General features: G+C 36.4%; 1 protein-coding gene across 1 annotated transcript in view; it reads left to right on the forward strand.

Annotated features, from left to right (window-relative positions):
• Window positions 1–3,039: 3,039 nt before the first annotated feature.
• The window catches only part of LOC149610424 (uncharacterized), a 110,720-nt gene continuing 90,708 nt past the window's right edge, over window positions 3,040–23,051 (forward strand). Inside the window, exon 1 of the mRNA XM_089858946.1 lies at window positions 3,040–3,745. The gene's annotated coding sequence lies outside the window, so the exon portion shown is untranslated. The remainder of the gene's footprint in view (window positions 3,746–23,051) is intronic.

Here is a 23,051-nt window from a genome sequence, read left to right on the forward strand (position 1 = left end):
CGCCTTAATCCTATTTTAAGCAGACGACACTTCAGCTCCATTTCTGAAAAGGATCTATTTTATAAACTCTCAAGAAAGGAATGAAAAATAGTTGCAAAGCAACCCTCCATTTGACGAAACCTAACATCACCTGAAATAGATAAACTCAACCTTAACTCAAGTAGGAAAACCCAAACTTACCTTAAATATGAAAATTTAACCTTACTTGAAATGAAAAACGCAACCTTATCTCAAATGGGAAAGCAAAACTTTATCTCAAATGGGAAAAGCCAACCTTATCTCAAATGGGAAAGCAAAACTTTATCTCAAATGGGAAAAGCCAACCTTACCTGAAATGGGAAAAGCCACCTTACCTCAAATGGGAAAGCCAACCTTACCTCATATATGGAAAAAGCCAATCTTACCTCAAAGGGGAAAAGCCAACCTTACCTCAAAGGGGAAAACCCAACCTTACCTCAAAGGGGAAAACCCAACCTTACCTCAAATCTGAAAACCCAACTTTGCCTCAAATAAAAAAACACAACCTTGCCTCAAATGGGAAAACCCAACCTTACCTCAAATAGAAAAACACAACTTAACCTGGTAAAACCCAACCTTACCTGACCTATAATAACAACGCAACCTTCCTTGAGCTATAACAACGCATCCTTCCTTGACCTATAACAACGCAACCTTGCCTGACCTCACCAAACCCAACCTGTTCTGAAATGATCAGTTCTATAACAAAACTAATTCTGCCTCACCAAACCCAGCCTTTTCTGAGCTGACCAAACATATCATAACCGTAACACAATAGGGTGTTAGATTTAAGGTATATTTTTTCCAACTCTCTAATTTAATTTAGTAATTGATATATACGCCACTATCCCTTTTAATATTTTTGATTCGAGTTTGCGCCCGTGGCTGCACTACGCAAAAATATATATTTTATTTTTCATGCCCATCAGCTGTACAAGACAAGTATATACGAGTTTTTGGTGGAAAAATCCACAAAAAAGGGCGAGTTAAAAATATGAGGAAGATGAGGCGTGTAACGGTCTTATCTTTTTTAACGAGTTATAAGAAAAATAATTTTGTTATCCCCAAAACGATTTGATATGCCCTTTATTGGCCATAAACTTAAAAGAAAAATTACAAAGTTTCTCCTGGTAAAAAAAAACATCTTCAGTTTTAAAGGGAAGATGGAAAATGTTTTAGAGAGTATATAACTATCTGTTAAGTCCGACTCACGTTCGTGGTTCTCGTGTTGTAGGGCGTTCAACAACAGGACCGGACTACGCCGGTGTAACATGGGCTAGCACATAAAGTTGAGTTTATGGAATAACTAGGCCTAACTTTATCTGTGTGGTTTTAAGGGATGAGTTTCTTGGGGGAAAAGAGGTGAGATGGAGCGGTAAAGATGATGGGCAATTTGCGACAATGAAATTCTCCCAGTGCACCTTGCGCACGCCCCTATACCTTCGGTAGGCGATTGTTAAATGCTGACGCGTAGTGACATTGTATTTGTATGAGAACTAGCTTCTGTTTTTAAGAAACAGGAGGCATCCTCGACGTTTCCCTTACCGAAACGCTGAGAATGCTGGGATGACTTCCTTGCCGTAGATGGGGGTACAGACTGCAACGTTATAGGTATGGAGGTTTCTGCTCCAGCCCTCTCTCCTTCTAGTATAGACACTAAATACTCTTAGGGGCCAACCGTAATCTGCATGATGTTGTTTAGGACATTCTTCTTGGGATTTGTGACTAGGGGTTGTCGGACCCAGCCTATAGGAACTCAACCAAACCACTTCTTCTAATTAACCTTTCCCTAGTGTTACTAATACATGGAATGGGAAATGGGGTGCGTTTTAAGTAACGTGATTTAAGATAATTATTACATAATCATACAGTCACGATCTAATCTATATAATTGAAATTTAATCAGTCCAATCACGAACTAATCAAAAGAATTGAAAAATAATCAATCCATTCACGATCTAATAAATTTAATTGAAATTTAATCAACACAATCACGATTTAATTAATATAACTAAATTTGATCAACACAATCACGATCTAATTAATATAATTTAAATTTAATAAAATAAACGAGATCGAATTAAACTTTCTTACTCTGAATCTAAAAATTTTAAACAAGATTTAATATATACCTAGGCGCGATTTAATCAATTTAATCGTGATTAAATTTGATTTAATCAATTGAGGATTGTGCAGTTAAACAAGAAAATTAACTGCAGCCTTGTTTGTATCAGCCTTGGTGGGGTATGCTTTGTTAAACACCTGTTGAACAGTCCTGTATTACCATAGTTATCAGTAGTTTTTCTTCTTCTGTGATTTCATTTCAATGTGATACATATTGGAAACAAATTTATGCCAATTCTCACCAATATATTCCATAGCCTTTCAACCTCTCTTTAAAAAAATCTTCAATTAAAAAGAAAAAAATCCAGTTATGGCAGGTATAATTGGCACGCGCGACCTTTGTGTCTTGAAATTTTTTCCCTTCAATTTGAAAGAATATTATATAACGTAAAAGTATAGATCTTGTATATAGTAGCTTGGTAACTTTGAAAAGTGCAATTTTTTCATATAAAAACCCGTTTTAATATAGATATTAAAACCCCTACCAAGCTTGTAACCTGATTATAACTAACGGATCTTGTTTTGCTTTTGTGTGTTGATATGATGGCGAGACATCTTGTTAACTTGTTAAAATTCCATATTTTTCGTTCTTATATCTACACGTCGAAATTCAAATGAAATAAGAAATTTTAAAGAAGACCCCCTTTATGAAAATGGCAAGGCCGCTTTGCCGCCTATTTTTTTATTTTTTACTTGGTGGGGTGGCGTAACGAACAATTTACAGACAAGGGGGGAATAGTTGAATTATAACCGGAGACCACCATCGCCACCAAAAAGAAAACTGAAGCCAAAGACCGTCACACCTACGGTCACGTGACTTTCAAGCAGGTACCCCCCTGACTTCAATAGAGATCTATCTCTCCCTTCCCTTTGCAACGATGCGCCAGCTAGTTTCCTTTTAGAATTAGAGTCTCGCGAGGTTTCGTACGTTATAGGGGGTGCTTTTCTTTTCTTCAATAAATATTGTTTCGCGGTCCCGAAAATAGTCTTTATTATTTAACAAAATTAGGCTTAGGTATGTGTTATATTTATTGTAATATCTCGTGCGCAATTTTCCCGCCTAAAATATGAAATAACTGCATAAAGAAAGCGCGAATTTTCCGTGTCATTGCGTAACCCTAAACGCGTGAAGAAGAAGACAAGTGTGATTGGTTAGTGCGCATCTTTTTCGCGGAATCGCGTCTTTGTCAGTCAAAGTCAAACCAAGGCTTAGCGAGATTTACGAGATTTTAGCCTATATATATATACACTTATTTTGTTAGTTCCGACGTTCTTGTCGGAATTTGTTGGCGTTAATCTCGTTTCTACATAAAAGGGAAGAATACATATTCTAACGGAGAATTGATATTATTGAACGGTTTCGGAAACTAACCCACTTCCCGTGTTGGCTGCTGGTGCGAGGGTGCTGTGCTGTGCTTTGCCTTTGAAATATAGATTTGACCGTACCATAAACGAATTGGATATAAAAAAACTCGCGCTTCCGGTCGTCTTTCTTCCGAAACGGAAGCTGAAGGAATTTTTTTACCAACGTCTGGTAACCTTTCTACGCTTTTTGGATCCATTAAAAAAAGAAAATACTACAGACCCCCCAAAAACCGATTCCGTAAGTGGATTTATTTTGGCAGTAAGGTTGTTTTTTTTGGCCTATTTAAGTTTGTTATTTTAGGTCTAGATAGTTTTTTGCTTTATTTTTACCTACTTATCCATCGTTTTCCATTTGGAAAACCTTGGTTAATAGTGTTGTAAAAGTTTTATACGTTACTTTTTCCGGCGTTGGGTTTTATTAGTTTTATTGGGGATGGGGTCGCTCGTTTGTGAACCGTTTTGGTTTTAATCTAATAATGAGTTCGAAATGTTTGCTTTTGATAACTTGGGGCAATTTAGAAGTTGAATGTATTCCATATAAATTGATTGTATTTGAACCTTAATTTTGCTACGAAAATCGGTTCCAAGATTAACCCTTGCCTTATCAAGCCCCAATCTCACAGAAACAAGTTCCATAAATGCCTTAAGATGAAGCCCTTATTTCACAGCAATGTGTTCCATGTTCCTTATTTCACAGCAATGTGTTCCATGTTCCTTATTTCACAGAAATGTGTTCCATGTTCCTTATTTCACAGCAATGTGTTCCATGTTCCTTATTTCACAGAAATGTGTTCCATCATCCATGCTCCATATGAAGCCCTTAATTCACAGAAATGTGTTCCATGCTCCATATGAAGCCTTTATTTCACAGAAATGAGTCCCATGAATACCTTACCAAGCCTTAATTTCACATAAATGTGTTCCATGAATGCCTTATGAAGCCCTTATTTGTTCACATAAATGTGTTCCATGAATGCCTTAAGTTGAAGCCCTTATTTCACAGCAATGTGTTCCATGTTCCTTGTGAAGCCCTTATTACACAGAAATGTGTTCCATGTTCCTTATGAAGCCCTTATTTCACAGAAATGTGCTACATGAATGCATTATGAAGCCCTTATTTCACAGAAATGTGCTACATGAATGCATTATGAAGCCCTTATTTCACTGAAATGTGTTCCATGAATGCCTTATCGAACCTTATTTAAGTTATTTTCACAGAAATGTGTTCCATGAATGCCTTATAAAGCAGGGTTGGAAAAAAGCCGGATTTTTTTGAAAAAAGCCAGGCCAGTGGTTTTTATTGGTTATAACCGGCTAAAATAAAAACAACCGATTTTTCTTATGTGACGCACTTTTTCGAAGTGAGAAATTGTCTGCTACAAACTTCTGAGATTATTTTTGAAGTTTCTACTTAGCGTTAGACTATTACTTCACAAGTATACATAGGAATATCAGATTAAATTCATTAAAATAATGAAATAAAGATGCCAAAAACTAGTTCAAGCGGAAGGAAAGAAGATCCTATTTGGAGTGAAGTTTTAAGGATTGGATCATCCTCATCGACATCAACTAAGGTTAAATGTAAATACTGTTCATTTGAAGTAAAACGTGACCAAGTAAGATCAGGGGGACGGGGGGTCAGAAAATGCAATTTTTTGCGTGACGTAGTTTATGGACGGTCCCTTAGTGCAAGACCAGAACGTATTAAAGCACATTTGTTGAAATGTCCCAAGAAATATATTGTACAGAAACAAATTTCAAGCAACATTTTAGACTCGCCTAATGATGGGGTCACACTTGATAATCTTGACATTGATTCAACGCAATCACAGTCCGTGAATAAATGCTTTTTTTTTAATAAAATATTTTTTTAAAAAAAAAGCCAAAAAAGCCGGATTTTTTCAGACGGTTATAACCGGTTAAAACCACCTGGTTAAAACCGGTATGGTTGGTTCAGTGCCAACCCTGTTATAAAGCCCTTATTTCACAGAAATAAGTTTCATATGTCTTATTAAACATTACATTCAACGAACGTTTGAGTTCCTTGTGCCTTAGTCAAATTTGACTCAGTTTTTAGGCGAAAAGTAGATCACAAAATTCCAAAACAAATTCTTACACTATATTAAACCTTAAGAAAAGAAAAAAGAATTCCCCAAACCTTGAAATGCCCTATAATTCATCAAATTAATGATGCTTAAAACTTGGGATCATGGATTTATATATCCGCAACAACCATAAAATGCCTTTAATTTTCAAACAAAAAGGAACCATATATCATAGATTATAAATTCGCCTTTCACTTTTCAAAACCCCCCAAAAAATCAAACGATTGAAGCCTCGGCATCCTTAGGCTTAGTGTTCCTTGAACCTAACGCCTTGAAAGGCGAAAAGATGCCATCAGATTAAACTTTTCTTGATCCAGAATTCCAGATAGTAAATTGGATGAACTCTGAAAAAGTCTGACCCCCTGAGTTTATTATTATTTTATTTTTTTACTTTTTACTTTTTACTACGGATATGAACACTTTCCTTTTTATATTTTTGAAGTTTTGATAAAGGTAGAAGTAGATAACCCCAAAGCACTGATGGGAATATCAAGCTCCGATTTTAGCAGTCTGTGTTTGTGAAGTATACCGACTCCCTGACTTATCACTCGAAGTATTATACTGAAACTAGTCTTGTAGGAACGTTTATCTTCAGTTCTAGATGCCCACAAAGAATGCTTGCCACGTTTTGTGGCCAGAAAAAAAAGATTTCGAACTCAGTGACATCACTTCTCATTTTGTCAGTGTTTAGTTGTTATTACTATAAGCAAAAGTTCATAGGTAAAAACAAAAGTATAGTTCGTTCACAGTTTCCAACCCTTGGTTGTAGACGCCATGTCAAAACAACCCTTCTCTCAACCTCTACACGAACCAAACAAATTTGAGATCAGAGGTTTATAGAAAATAGTACACTATGATGACGACTCAAACGTTAATTATTGGTACTAGCGTCTGCTATTTTAGGAGCCTATAGACCCTTTCGATGCACAAAAGTATCGGGACATGCATCACTACACACACTCATGATCCCCTAAGCCTACAGCGCAGGCGCTAAAAAGCGGGATGAACGACAAAGTTTTAGCCCCGTGCCTTTCCCTCTTAGTTACATTGAAGTGGTCTATTCATGCGATTCAATCTGGGTACTAGAGCTAGCGTCTGCTACTTAGGTGCCTAATAGACCCTTTCGATGTTAAATAGGGGGTAAGTAACCCTCAGTATCGGGACATACACACTCATGATCCTCCATTACTAAAGCGCAGGCGCTAAAAAGGGGGATGGACCGCAAAGATCTACCCTGTGTCTTTCCCTCTTAGTTACTTCGAAGTGATCTATTACGCATGTCCCCTGTTCTACCGTCGCAGAGGGGGTCGACACTATTCTGAGAGGTAAAGAGGGGGTTTCTCATATTACACGTCGCTAGCGAGCAGTTTCAATGAAGTATACTTTTTGTTTTTGTCTATGAACTTTTGCTTTTCGTTTATATATTTCTGCCGAAAATGTTTCTTCCACCTTTTAAGAAAAAGAAGAACACCGAGAAAACTTTTCTATCAAAGATAGCGATCTTTTTGTTGCTTTAGAGAGAAAAAAGGACTTTGTATCGTGCTGGCTTTTAAAAAATGCACCGAAAAAAAAAAGTTAAAAAAGTGGTCAAAAAACGCATACTTTTGGCTCGCAACCTTTATTATCATCAAGTTCAACGCACGTAAGACATCTTTCAAGAAATGTTTTTCATCATTCTTTTTTCTCTCTTCTACCTAAAAATAACGCCCAACACAGCGCCCCTCTCTTGTCTTGCCTCTTTTAAGTTCCCAAGGCTTGGTGCTATAGTTTAAACTTTTATACGTCGAACCAGGGAAGCATATTTTAAAACAGAAGGGAGGAAGGAGCTACATTTTTTAACTATTATCAATACCGAAGTTTGGCGCTACTTTTAAAATCTACGCGAATCTTATTTGTTCTTTTAAACCGGCGTCAGTGTGACGTGTATGACGAAATGACGCACGACGCAAAATAGTCTCCGCCTCTTTTACATTTCGCCTTTTCTAATGGAAGGGGAACTGAATTATTGCATAGTCAACCTGTAGAATTAGGTCTGGAGTTACGCACTACTGTAAGCCAAGCTTCTGGGCGACAAAGTTTGAGGGAATACGAGTCGACACATGGCGGCAATAAGCCTCTTCGATGTAACTGAAGGCTTTTTCAGACGATACAACTTTTTGACTCAACTTGATGGGTCAAAAGCTGAGTCAGCTAAAATTGATCAGTGATCAATTTTTAATTTCATGATACATAATTCCGAACTAGTTTACTCAACTCAAGTTGACTCATCTAAATGAGTCAAAAAGTTGTATCGTCTAGGGATGCACCGATATGGGTCCAGCCGATATATCGGCCGGCCGATATATCGGAAATTCGTAGCCGATATATCGGCCGATATTATCGGCCCATAAAAAAATAATATTTCCCCATGAATATCGTTTCCAAGAGAAGAATCAGCATTATTTAGGACCATTTACGTTATTACTTTGTTTTACTAGAGGCACGTGTCACAGCTCTTTCGTTTAATGTGGTACCGCTTCATATTTTAGCCTTAACCGCCTTCCTTAAAAATGGTGTGGTCTATGTTAAATCCATGCTTGGTTTTAGTAAAAATTCAGCTCCTTTCCTTGTTCAACATGAAGTAGCGTTATAAGCAGACTTATGGACCACAAGTGAAAAGTTCAAAATGTAAATTAGTGACACCAAACACATTAGAGAGAGTCAGTGTCGACTTCGATTGTCTGCGGGAGGTATGGGAAACTAGGGAAATTACATTCTCAGAGTCGTAAACAACGGCATAAAACTGAGATTGTGGAAAACCTTGAATTTTAAAGGCAAATGTTAAATTGTGAGCATAAATTTGTTTGATGTGTTTCAATTTGTATTCATTGACTACTTTATTTCTTGTCAAATTTTTCCCGGAAATATCGGTTTACACGAAGCCGATATTGGCCGATACCGATATGAAAAAGATAGGCCGATAAATCGGCCGATATATCGGTGCATCCCTAGACTATCGTCTGTAAAAGGCCTTTAGAGGGAAAGACATGAGGGTAAAACTCTGCCTTCCATCTCGCTTTTCGGCGCCTGCGCTCTGGGCGTTTTGAGTCCAGAGAGTGCGCAGAGACGTTTATGGGTCATCCCCCTTGTACGTCTCGATTCTGAGAGTTGCCTACCACCTTTTTACAACGAAGAGGCTTGGGTCTACTCCGTGTCCGCCGGAATTGATTGGACTGCAATAGCCACCTCCGTCACCTCCCAAGTAAACCTAACTCTGTGCCTAGGACCCTTATAGGGACCCTATTTGCATTGAAACCTTCAATAAGAATAAAAACCCTACCGAATTCATTCCTTCCTTGTATTTGATGATATGACTCCCTGATCGAACATAACTTTGTTGTCAGGAAAAGAAGGGCGGTTTGTTGATATGGGACACGGATGGTGGCTGGCTGCCTTAGTTTCTTTACTTCATGCAAAGCATGCTGGGTTTGTTTAGGGAAACATTTTTTGAAAGTATTTTGCCTTTCCTCCCATCCCTGATACGCATTGTACTTAAGTAGATTGTCTTGTCCCCCAAGGGCGGAATCTATGTCAACATATATATAGATAGTTTTTTTAAAATTATCTAAAACTTGGTGCTGTAATTTAAACTTTTATCTCTTGGCTAGTTCAGAGACAAAATAAGAAGCAAAATTAATTAAGAGATAGGCGTATGCCATTAACGACTTTTTCTATTCATAGAATTTTTGTAAATTTGCCCAAGATCATAGGCGTATGCTATTAACGGAATTTTCTATTTCTAAAACGGGGTTTTTCTATATTTTCTCAGAAATCTGTAATTACTTGGACTATACTCATTTTAGAATTTAATTCTTGATATAAAAATTAAAAAAGAAATGGTCGTCTGGGTTTTAATTGCATGGCTAAAATTAGATAAATCATCACCGAAATTCTGGGAAAGGTCTCAGAATTTAGTTTTAGTTCGTTCCTAAAGGTCAGGAAAAAGATGTGGTATTTTACGTATACATTATAAGATCAGGGGATTTTAGAAGTAGTTCAAAAGTCAGTTAAAAGTTAAAAGTGGTTCAAAGGTCGCTAGAAAGTTTGATGTGGTTCAAGGGTCAGTTGAAAGTTATAAGTGGTTCAAAGGTCAGTAGAGAGAAGTGGTTCAATGGTCAGTAGAAAGATAGATGTGGTTCAAAGGTCGGTTGAAAGTTAGTAGTGGTTCAAAGGTCGGTTGAAAGTTAGTAGTGGTTCAAAGGTCGGTAGAAAGTTAGAAGTGTTTCAAAGGTCGGTAGAAAGTTGGAAGTGTTTCAAAGGTCGGTAGAAAGTTGGAAGTGTTTCAAAGGTCGGTAGAAAGTTGGAAGTGTTTCAAAGGTCAGTAGAATGTTGGAAGTGCTTCAAAATTCAGTAGAATGTTAGATGTGGTTCAAAGGTCGGTAGAATGTTAGATGTGGTTCAAAGGTCGGTAGAAAGTTAGAATTGGTTCAAAGGTCGGTAGAAAGTTAGAATTGGTTCAAAGGTCGGTAGAAAGTTAGAATTGGTTCAAAGGTCGGTAGAAAGTTAGAATTGGTTCAAAGGTCGGTAGAAAGTTAGAATTGGTTCAAAGGTCGGTAGAAAGTTAGAATTGGTTCAAAGGTCGGTAGAAAGTTAGAATTGGTTCAAAGGTCGGTAGAAAGTTAGAATTGGTTCAAAGGTCGGTAGAAAGTTAGAATTGGTTCAAAGGTCGGTAGAAAGTTAGAATTGGTTCAAAGGTCGGTAGAAAGTTAGAATTGGTTCAAAGGTCGGTAGAAAGTTAGAAGTGGTTCAAAGGTCGGTAGAAAGAAGTGGTTCAAAGGTCAGTAAAACGTTACAGGTGTTTCAATTAAGGTCACGAGAAAGTCGGATCTTGAGATTTTAAGGAAAAGTTATGGAATTTTAGTAGTAGCACAAAGGTCAAGAGAAAAGGCATCCCATTTTAGAAGTGGTTTAAAACGTCAGGCATGAGTTAGACCAACTTAGGACTGTTTTATTAGTGGTAAAAATTTCAGGTGCATGTTAGGGAGTGTTCCAAAAGCTTAATTGGAAAGACATTTTTTTGTACAAAGGTCAAGGGAAAACCCATAAATTCAGAGTTGCAAATGGTTCAATCAATTGTGCTCTGGCTTTTTTCTTGAACAAGACGAATTTATGTCTTTTGCTTCGAAAGTCGTAAGTCTCGTATAGTTACAGTGGGCGACTAATGGAGAAACGAATTTGTCGCTAGCTATTCCAAGGTTGAAACGGGCGTGTTACGTAAGAGTCACGAAAAAAGAATATACCAAAATGATGATAATCTGGGATTAAGACCTTTCTGGGTGAACGAGTAGTAGGGCTCGGGGATCGGTTAACTATTATTCAAATAAATTAACATACTAAAATTTGTAAAACGAAGATTTTATAAAAGTATTTCGTCTTGATTTGTTTTTGAAAAAGGTAGAGTGATGCAATTATTAATCGTAAGTTTTTTTTCCGAAAAACAAAAATTTTCAACATAATCAGAAGAATTTTACTCCAAAAAAATTTTTTGCGATACGTTTTATTCGATTTCGAATAAAAAATTATGATCCATACATTTCTTGATACAAATGTGGTTTTGGTTTCACTTATCGATAAGCAATTGGACGAGTAACCGCCACTATTATTTTTTTACGATAAACGCTGATCTTTTTTAAATTGTTTGAGCTCATTACTAACGAAAATAAGCAAAGTTTTAATCATTGACAAATAATTGTACAGTACTAAAAAACCTGATAATGATATGAACTATCAATATAAACATTGTGATTGGCAATATTATCAGAAGTATATAATACTTATCTTCGAGAGAAGTGTACCAGAAAGCGTGGTAACATGAGAACATTAAAAACAAGGTTACTAAATCGAATCACATACACGATAAATAGTACCCTCATCATTACTCTATTAGCACTTGAATATTTCCCAAGGCGTGTACTATTAAAAAATGTTGTCCAAAATTGGATGTAAGTGGATCCAAACGGCTGACTCTGAGACAGCACAGTTTTTCATCTATTTTTGGATAACGTAACTAGTGTCCAAAAAGGGATTGTCGAATGATAAGCCAGATTTGGAGTCTCATCCAAAATTGGATTTAGAGTCATCTATTAAGGGATCAGTTATTACCCAGAAATGGTCAGGATATTATTCACACATCAATCAAGCCCACATTGGACAAATTTCTAACCGATATAGGACTAAAATCAAACCCTCATTTAAACAAATTTCTAACCGATATATTGGACTCATATTGAAGCCAATATAGTGGCTAGATTTTTTACTTCACTGAGTGATGATTGTTTTTGAAACGTTCTGTTCTCGACGTATCCATCTGTATGTGTTTTTGTTGGTCTGTCTGAATGCTATTACACCCCAGGGAATCGCGTTCGCAGTTTCCTAATCTGAACCAAAGGGTTCTCAATTTCCGGATCGTTTTCACAGTTGACGGATATCTGAAAAACTGTACTGACCACTATTCTATTAACTGTCATCACCAATCTAACTACAAAATTTTAAGGTCTTTCAAACACAAAACGATACAACTAGAAGAATAATAAGTAACTTCAGATAAATATAATTAATATCATATAATTTTAATAAATTATTTGCGAAAAACCTCTCTTAACTGAAAAATCTGTAGTCAAAGTATATAAAGGACGAGTAACGAAGATTGGGTATGAAGTCGAAAGACTGGATACATTTAATAGTTTGTATAAAGCGAGGTATTGAGTCTTTACTCCACTGTACCATGAAACTCTTTCCAAAGTTAATATAGGATGAGTATTGATATCGTTAGTTCATAAAAACGGAATAGAGAAGTCTTTTAGAAGTAAATGATCATAAGAAGTTCCAAGTGTGTGACTCTCTGAAATATCACTGCCTTCTCTAATACTAGGCCTTGAAATGTACAACTAAAGCATTTTTTGTGACATTTTGAATTTGCGCTTAGTAACCGTTAGATGGCTCTTTCTGAGGCGAATTTTCGCGATGACGAAAGTAAATTCGTACTGCGCAGTCTCGCATGACGTCACGTCTTTCGGTTATGGCGGACCAGGAAGGGAAATAAGGATTTTTTAAACTGGACTAAATAACCTGGTCCATGACCATTGACAAGGGCACATCGTCTGCTAAACTAGAGAAGTGGATAATTAAAATATTGGAGGTAATGTCTGTGTCCGAATTCAGCTGCCAAAGAAATCTAGGGCGCTCGCGCTTGGCTTTTCCGCGAGATGCCGTGAGTGACGTAGCAAGGAGAAAAACCCGCCAAATATTTTCTCCGCAAATTTGCTTTTTGCCCCAAATTTCTAGTTCTCGAAGTGTTTTTTCTGCGTTTTGCCTCATATTTAAATATTTATTAACCATATTTTTGGAATCAGAAGAGTTTAAACTCTCAAAAATGTAAGGTTTTCTTTAGATTTGAGATCATTTTTAAATCAGTTCGCTATTCCTTTAAGGTATTTCATTGGCAGGGGCAGTTTTGGGAAAAACTTAAGGGTTGAAATTTCCATGCAGACGCCATTGACACGTGTCAAAACATACACCAAATTTAAACTAGTATTTTTCGAACTCGGAAACCGTTCAGCATCATGAACCGGTTTATTGACCGGTTTTTTGCTTTCTTTTTCGAGACGAACTTAGCAGATTACACTTCGTCGTAGCTAACAATTTCCCATTGTTTTAAATTTACCGCCAGTTTGAAACGTCAGTCAAGCGACATCTAGTGCCATTTGTGAAATCCTAACTTCCACCCCCCTTTTATTCCTATCGCAAGGCCTAGTATTAGAGAAGGCAGTGGAAATATAGTAGGCGGTAGGGACGAGTGCATTTTTACTTCTGCTGAGAGACAGGCTATAGAGAATAGGTATGTTGGTGATCCTCAAATATTGTTTCACTTCCCATTTTTACCTTGACCCTTTTATATTACACTAACCCCTCTTTGTTCGAGTCTCGGACGTTTATGTTTAGATAATATGGATGGGTTTCGCAACAAGAATCGAAGGCATCCATTTTCGAATTAAAAAGATAGCACTATCTATTATTCCCTTCCGATGTTACACATTAATTGTTGCTTTTATCGCCATTTCCACGATATGGTAAGGAAAAGTAATTTTCAAGCCCGGTAATCAAAGACGTTAAGTTCATAAACACTTAATTCAGTTTGCCTACTAAACCAGTGTAATGTTGCTACTAGTTTAAGGTGGTATCGCGAGATCCCTATAGCAAAAGTATCACAGATATACTTTTTTTGGTGTTTGGAGGAAAGTATTTTGCTATATAGTCCACTAACGTAACAACTATGGCTTTTTGGAATTGGGTTTTATTGAAAAGATAGTAACAATAAGTGAGTTAGACGATCTTGTCATAAATAACTGATACGGAGAAAAACGTATACATGTTAAATTCTGATAAAAAATAATAGTGACAATATTCCAGATGAATGTGTACTACAAAAAAATGATTTGGATATTTTTTACAAAGCTTAAATTTCAAAATATTACGCTTAAAGTTAAACTTCAAAGCAAGTGGATTTAGAAAATAGAATATATTTTTAATTTAACCGAACGTAGAATACGACTCTTTTTTCTACATAATTTTTTTCGGAAAATTTTGTCGATTGAATACATTTGTCAGTTAAAATCTTACTAAGATTATTCAATCTCAAAAAATATCATCTAAAATTGTTGTATTGTTTAAACGAAAAATCCTCTGAATAGTTTTCGATTATTTGTAGTTAATCGTATTTTTCGAAAAAATCGATCAAAAAACCCCGAGCCCTAACGAGTAGGTCTGTACCTCTCTATGAGATAAAACTCAAAATAGGGCAGAGAGCTTCGTGCATAAGGGAATCCCACGATTCCTGTTTATCAAAGCCAGATTTTATATATTCGTGTATAGATAGATAATACTTTGTCAAATATTATCCCCGCCGTGGAAAACTCGTTTCCTTTTCTGTTTTATCACGAAATAGACTAACACCCCCCCCCAACACAATTTTTTTATTTTCGATCCAAAAACAGAAAAACATTTTTTCAACTTCCCTTCTCTAATTTATTTTTCCCATTTTCCCAGGAAAAAGTAATACGAAGCTAATCTACCTAATATTGTAGATCTTTTAGAAATTCCGAGCTCGATGTAATTAAATATTAGGTGCAGTCTGTAATTATCTTATAAAGGGTGTTTATTGATAAGTCTGCCAGTGGAAACTGTCAAATGGCATGAAAATTGGATGTACAACATTTAGTTATAAGGACATATGGGCTCCCAAACATTGATTGGCCCCTAAAATACGGTGTTTACAGATAAGTCTGCCAGTGGGAACTGATTGGAAAATGTCAAATAATTTGGGGTCTGTACACATTTAGTTACGGAGATATGCGCTCCCAAAAAACCAAACATTGATTGGACCCTAAAACAAGATGGAGTAATTAGTTAACTTTACTTAACCAACGTAATACGCGCACATTTATGTGCGCATTTAATAGTACACTTCGGCTAGATTAAGATTCAATATCGGTCTTTGATTGAAGACTATTGAAGGCTAAGACTATGTGTGGCTGTTTTCTTGTTTTAGGGGCCAATCAATGTTTGGAAGCCGATATCTATAAGTAACTAAATGTTTTAGACCCCCATGTTCTTTGACACTTTTCACTCAGTTTTACGCTAAGAACACACCCTTTAATTTAAGGCAGACTTATCAGAAACACCCTGTATAAGAAGTGACCGCAATTTGACCGTCGGGCTCGAAAAATAAATTTTTAAAATACAAAATTACACCGCGAAAGGCAACTGAAAAGAAAAATTGTAAAAATGTTTTCACTCCTGGGTTTAAATTCCCGGGGTAACTAAAAAATCCCAGCAATTTCTCATGATGTATAACATCTCTTTTTTATCATCTGGTTTACTTTAAAATTGGTCCGAGTCTGGTTTTATACCTTTTTTTAATAAGATTCTCCGCGTAATCGAGTTTAATTGCTCTGGCTTCGATAAAATTAGATTACAAACAGGTCTTGTATGTGTTGGTAATACCCATCTCTCCCAATGATTCTGACATCCGTTGCCTCACGATAAACTAAACCGAAAATTGCAGCGTACCAGAGAACTCAAACCTTATGCTAGGGAATAGTTTCTTTAGTTTTTAATATAAAGAAGATGGGTGTTTTATGTATGTTTAATAGCATGGAATGTCTCACTCATAGTAAAATTAATTAATTAAGCGAGAAAAAAAATTATTTTTGAAAATACATAAAAATTAAATGGACTTGGGGGTTTTTTGTAATCGCAATAAAACTTAATTAAAGGGACTGTAACACTTTGATTATGTCGTCAGGGTAGTACTGTACATCAATAGACCCTTTAAAAACACCTTTTTGTCTTAAGACATTAACATCCGGTATGTATGTCGACAATAAAGATGTTAAAAGTGACTTCAAACAGTAAGGACTGGTAACGTTGAAGCCATATTTATCGTCTTTGCGTTCACATACCAATCAATGTTAAGTCTTAACCCTATATTAAGTAGACGATACTGCTTTTCAAAATTAGTTTTCGTTTGATCTGTTCCGGCCTTTATATTTCATGCATCACCCTGTACCTAAATAATGCTTTTCATTGATTATCCACTTTTTTTGCGTATACTGTCTTTGCAATTTTATTAATGGTGTTGATGCATTTTGACACAATTGTATGTCGATGCATCATATTCCGAAATTTCACGTGTCTATTAGTATGTTAAAGGAAAAGTTCAGGTGACATAACATTATACCTTAAAAGAACGGCCTTTTCTAAATATAAAAGGAATTAAATATTAAAAAATTAAATAAATGATCCGTTATTACAATATGATAATTAGTCCATTTAATTAGTCTTTAAAACGATTACTACTGCGCATTCCGCCATTGCTTTAGTGGCGTTTGCTAGCCTGAACCTCTTACCCTTACCTCTCTCAGCCTGTGTGAATTCAACAAATCCCGTAGGAGGATAAGAGGTTCAATTTAGCAGACGCCACTAAATCAATGGCGGAAGGCGTAGTAGTAATCGTTTTAAAGACTAATTAAATGCTAATTGTCATATTGTAATAAGATAATTTTATTTATTTTAATATTTAATTCTTTTTATATTTAGAAAAAGGTCTTTCTTTTAAGGTTACTTGAACTTTTCCTTTAATTTTGGGATCCTTTCTCCAAACATTGTAGGATGTTTGTTAAAGGGTAATTTTAAACTTAGTGGAAAAGAATTAATATTTCATCGCGGCTCGTTTATGGCCCGGGCAATCCCTTTTGGGAATTGAAAAAATACCAAGCGTCGAGGAGGAGAAATAAGTTGATAGTTTGGGCACTTGACGCATCCCTAGTGCATGATTGATGACTTTGAGATGTTCCACTAATTTATTATTTTTTTTGGTCCGGGACAAACTTCCTTTTAAATTAATATTGGAAAATACTACATACGAAAAACACTTTTTTTTTTGCCTCCAAAATAACGATAAATTTTATACAGAGGTTGTGAGAAACTTTTAGCTTAGTTACATAATTAACTTAAATGAAAAACGACATGCTAAAGTTATTTTCTTTTATTTTTCGGAAGACGGTATACATTAATGAATATTGAAACTATGTTTATATCTACTATATTTAAGAAGATACGATAAATTAAGTTATAAGGTCTCAATGTGAAGCTGACAGGTAAACCGTGACTGTCACGTGCGGTTCTAGTCGTCCAATAGAATTTTTTAACCTAAACCTTATCTGCTTAATAAGCTAATACGCAGGTTACAGTAAGTTTTAACTTTGGAAATTAAATCTAAGAAATACTATTTTTAACTGTTGAAGACTTAACGCAGTCAAGAATACATACAGCTAATTGGAATAAGTGTGTAGACATTTTCTCAACGTATCTAGGACTACAGATTTTGTTTGAAGAGCTAGACTATACATTATGTGTGATCAAGAAGTGATATCTAGTTTATTAGGGAGAAGGTATAAATTCCCCACATTTCCAGCTTTATCTCCAGTCCAAACGGCTGGTCCGGAGTTAATCCCAACCTCTAAATTACAACCAGCATGTCATTGGTTCTGGAAAACTCACGTCAGCGCGACGCGAATGACGAAAATTACGTATTTTCCGAGTGAGGAGAGGAGAAATAGCCCGGCCTCCTTTTACGTCCCTCTTGTATTTTGAAAGGGGGACTGGGACTATGGCGCGCGAATACTTAGTCGTACTCTTATACCTTCTCCCTAGTAAACTAGATATCACTTCTTGGCATGATAGAAATCTATCACGCTGTGCCTTGCACCTTGCACGCGTCTATTGGAACTCGCGTTGATACCAGCCAAACAATGAAATCGCAGTTAGAAAGACGTTAGAATTATGAGGCATGACGATATCATTCCATCTTGGCCCACAAAACCCGCATAGAAATCAACATGGTAGGACATGGGGCCACAATGATTCCTATTAGCTGTATGTATTCCTGATGTAACCGAAATTATTTCACTAAAATTACACTCACTGAGGGACTTAGCTTACCCGAATTTGGGCAAAACCAGGCTTTCATAGACTGTTCAGTTTGTAATTAAAAGTAGCAAAATAAGGCATTAAAACGGGACGCCTTTTATTATGTTGCACGAACTGATTTCCCCATCATTTCTGAAGCTCTTACTTAGACATCGCCCTTGTCAACTTAAAGTTTATTTTTATTAATTTCATTGGACAACCGTGTATATCGTGTTGCGTAACCAAAACGATCCGATACGGGTGTACCCTTTTAAATAATTACTTAAAGCTGGCTGCCAAATCTGATTAATTATTCACGCTTGAACCTGATGTGCATTATGGTCTCGAAATTTCCTCTAAAAAATCGTGTTTAGTTTTAATCCCCCTCTCCCATTCACAATGTAAGAAAACAACAAATAAATCGGCTAATAAGACACGAGAAATCGTGAGCCATGGCTACCCAAAGAATTTAGGACGAACAACTTGATTTAATTTGAGCAGACCTAATAATCTCTAATAACAAAATTTATATTTATTTTATTTTTTCTTTCTGAAGTAAATGATAATCCCAGTCTGTAAGTTTTTTGCAAAGTGATTGCCATGTAAGAGAATTGAAAATGTAGGTCGGGCCAATTATCCGGGCATTAAATGGTCTTAAATATCCTTGATTCGTTGTCCCCGCCGGCTAAGAGTGCCATTCTATAACGCTATAGCCGATGCTGTAATGTAGTGACACATAAAATAGCTACTTTAATTTAAATAATCGCCAATGTGTGGGTAATATTGAACAGTCTGCGTTTCTTTTTTGGAACAGTTTGATTTGTCTTGGATGGAAAACGCTCGATATTTCCGAAATAAATTTTTAAGGAAGTCAAAATTAAGTATTAAACGATCATTAAGAAAACGAGGGGCCGGTCACTTATTGTAATCAGTGTACATGGCTGTACCTTTGACTGTACTAAAGTGATTATGTGTAAAATTTTATAGCCCTGCCCTTGACAGTGCTGAAATGATTACACTTAATTAGTAATCGGTCTACAAGGAATTAGACAGTGACAAGTCCCTCGTAAGAAAGCTTTTTAAATCACCTGACGTCTTGGAACAAAACCGACCAGATATGTCACTGGAAGTTTTTAATTGCGTAACTGTCGAAACTATTAATGAACTTTATTTATACGATTCCCATTAACGAAGTCGTTTGGTTACGAAATTTGAAATACATAACGACTTTACATACCCTAATTTATCTTAATTAATCTTATCTTAATTAATCTTAAATATATGTCATTAACTTCATGACTTCGATTCTTCTCATATTTGACCCCCAAAAAAATCAAAATCACCACCCAGAATAGTTTATAGACAGTTTTAGATTGTTCCATATTACCCCACTTTTGTTCCATTTTCCCCCGTATCAAAAACGAATATTTAATTTAGCTACCATCTTTATTTTTTTTTTTAATATAAAAATCCCGTTCTCGCATGAGCGCCTTTCGAATACCGGTACACGCAAATTAAATAATTTCGACCCCTCCCATTGAAAAAGAATTTTAACCCTTTTTTTAAATTCAATTGGGATTTTAATTGCTCATAGTGTAGTGTAGCGGCGTAACGAATATCTTCTTTCTTCATACGTAATTATTTCCGTTAAGATATTTCGCCCTTTTTTCTTTAATGATGACTGCTTGATGAAATAAAAAAAAAAAGAAATATTTGTTAGTTTTTGAATGTATCAACGAATATTATATGTAATTATAATATTTTACGCTAGGCTTAATTAAAGGAAGATATGTAAATTGTATCACATATCCTTCTTTTTCTTTAAAAATGGGACGATAAATGTCTATTTATTTTTGGGGGTTTTTAGCTCGCCCATTTCACCTTTTTTATTGATTTATTTTTCGGTAGTTTGGTGTATCGTATAGAAAATTTAAAACTCTTGTTTCAAATTTTATGTCATTATATTTTCACTCCCTGCTATAGTTAAATACTGTTTAAACGGAGGATGAAATGGAAAATCACGTGATTTTTATTGTATCGATTCTTCTACTAATTATAAGATCAATCTACGTAGGAAATACCTCCGAATGATTTTGAAATTAGCACCATTGACCAATCGCGTAACGCCCTGCCTTCTTGTTAACAAGGTTTACGTATCACGCTCTATATCTCGCTTGCCAGCCACATCACGTGCAATTTTAATCAAATCTCGTGCTAAATTTCATTCGGCATGGTGAGCGTGCCAATTAAGGAATTTTGTTAACAAGAAGGCGATTGGTTGGAGGTGCTAATTTCAAATTATCTATGAAATCCCAAACTAATCTGAACTTCAAAATCATTCGAAACAATTTCCAGAATATTTCACTGTGCATATTTATTTGTCTTATAATTAGTAGAAGAATCAATAATAATAAATCAATTGATTTTCCTTTTGACGCTCCCTTTAAGCCTTAGTAACTGACACACAGATTAAGCTTAATGCAGGGTGTTCCGAAGAGGGCAGTACACAGTTGGTCGAAAATGTTTCATGACATTTTACCCTAAGGCCCACCGTTTTAAAGTTATGATTGCATTGGCTATGAGTAAGAAACTGATAAACAATGCAAATTAAGTTAACTCATAAACGGTGCCCCTTAACGGAAAATGTCATAGAAAATTTTCGACTCAAAATCGTCCATAGAAATCACTGCACTTCAGTCCAACCACCCTGTACATTTTCATTTTGCCCTTTAGTGTATGTTTTCTGCATTCGAGAAAGTGCAAAATCCACACTCCCCTCCACAAAAGAGCTTGGAAAGAAAAACGTTTATAACATCCCCGAGTTTTCAAAATCCCACCCCCATCTTATCTTTATAATGAAAAACTTAATTATACCACCGCCGGTAAATCCCCAGATAACAAACACTCTCTCCTTCTCTGTGTTTTGAAAACCTTAAAGAAAAGAAAAGAATTTAAAGTTTTAAACGAATCGTGGGATGATTGACCTTATAGTACGAATTTTGGAACTCCACCCCCTCCGCCTACACTATCCTTTTTTTTTTTTGGTTTTATTTAAAACAACACAACCATGCATGCATGAATAGCACGGTACTACTCTTCCCACCGGAAAAAACCTACCTCCTAAATATTACTTTAATCTAAAAAAATATATATAAGTAAATTCATTTACCGGCACCGACTACCACGCGATCATGTCCTGCACCAGGGAGTAGTTAGAAAAGGAGATGAATTTCTAAGTATTTTTTTTAGACTGACAACCATAGAAATTAAACCTTCCTCCCACTGTGCGGGTCTATATTCTAGGTGTTGAATACTAGCATAAGTTTATAACCAGGGCCGGATTAAAGGGGGCGAGGGTACACTGGCCCCTGGGTGCAAGGCTTGTTGCAGGCGCTTTGAGTTAAACTATTGCCCCTTAGCAACATTTGCTGTTCCTTTCTTTCCAACTTGAGGGGCGAACATTATCTCGGCCCCCGGGTGCAAAATTGCTTAATCTGGCCCTGTTTCTAAGTTATGTTCCATACCAGAAGTGAGATAAGACTAGAAGTGAAGGGCTCTAGCATTGATAGTAGATCCTGGCACTAGTGATCAAATTTGAGGATTTTATGCCGCTTCCCACGCGCCTACACTACTGAGAAAAAAATTGGTCGAGTTCCAACAACATTTCCTACCCCTTTCCCCTCAACCTAAAGTCGTGGAACACGGACGCGGCTCCTTGAATCTAGTTCGGCCGTCTACCACCGCGAGCGTCTCACGTTTTGGAGGGGAATTTCTGAAACCGCTACTAGAGGGCCAACCGTTCTTGTGTTATCAAGAATATTCACTTTCGCCGAGTGAAGAATTTGGTTAGCTCAGTACTTCTGGGTCTCATATCACTTCTGTCCATACGTATGACACTTCCTATAATTCATAATGGTAGAGACTTACAGCTCGAGCTAGTTCGAGGGTGAACGACAAGTAAGAATTGACTACACTCAGTTTTGCAGGACATCTTCCTTTTTAGTCTGTACTAAGCATTTGACAGCGCCTTACCATGCGTCCCTTTATGACCTACGTCACTTCATGATAAGCTCCAGTTTGTAACCTGTGACAAACTTATGGAAGATATCTTATGAACTCACGTACCCCACAATACGTCTCCTTTTCGACGTCTCCCTGGTACGAGCACCGACTTCCACGCGATCATGTCACGGTTTGAAAAGTTTCTAACGATTTTTTTTATCTTCAAGAGGAAAGAAGCCCGCTATGGGGATTACATGATTAGGTGTCCTACTCCCCCTCCTTAATGTAATACTCACTTATATTATTTTAGCTTAGTGGATTTGTCCAAGGGGAGGGGGATATAAGAGAAACCTTTTTCTCACGGAACCACACTTAATTTAGCTTGATGATAGCCCACCGGAAGTGAACGAACGCGTGGAGGCCGCCTAATACTAGTAGGGAGAATAGCTATAGTATAGACTCCCACTATAGATCTGGTATGAACAGTAGCTTTAGGCACTGAATTATTTAATTAAGTATTCCCTTTTCTTATTTTTAGTAAGGATCCACTAGAATAATTTTAGTTCTTGAATTATCTACGTGTTTTAGCTTCGTTTCGGTCTCGTAGACTCAAATTATTATTATAGTAGAAAGTATACCTACTTATTCCTCCTATATTGTGCTTTCTCTAGACGAAAGAATTGTCATTTGAGGGATACATACAGATACTAAGAATAATTTCGCCCCAATATACCAAATGTTAATATCTATGGGAAGGGATGGGACACGACATGCAAGTGAGTTGATACATTGTCATCCGTTTCTTCGCACTCTCATGATACAAAAAGACTACAGCGCAGGCGCCAGAAGCCTGTTCTAGCTCAGACCACCTAACCCATGGACAGGCAAAGCCATGTTAAACCCCCGTTAACAAATGGCAATGCGTAGCAC

Source organism: Phalangium opilio, unplaced genomic scaffold (assembly GCF_054372755.1).
Source record: "Phalangium opilio isolate 3A_F unplaced genomic scaffold, DU_Popi_V2 ptg000329l_1, whole genome shotgun sequence".
Lineage (NCBI taxonomy): Eukaryota > Metazoa > Arthropoda > Arachnida > Opiliones > Phalangiidae > Phalangium > Phalangium opilio.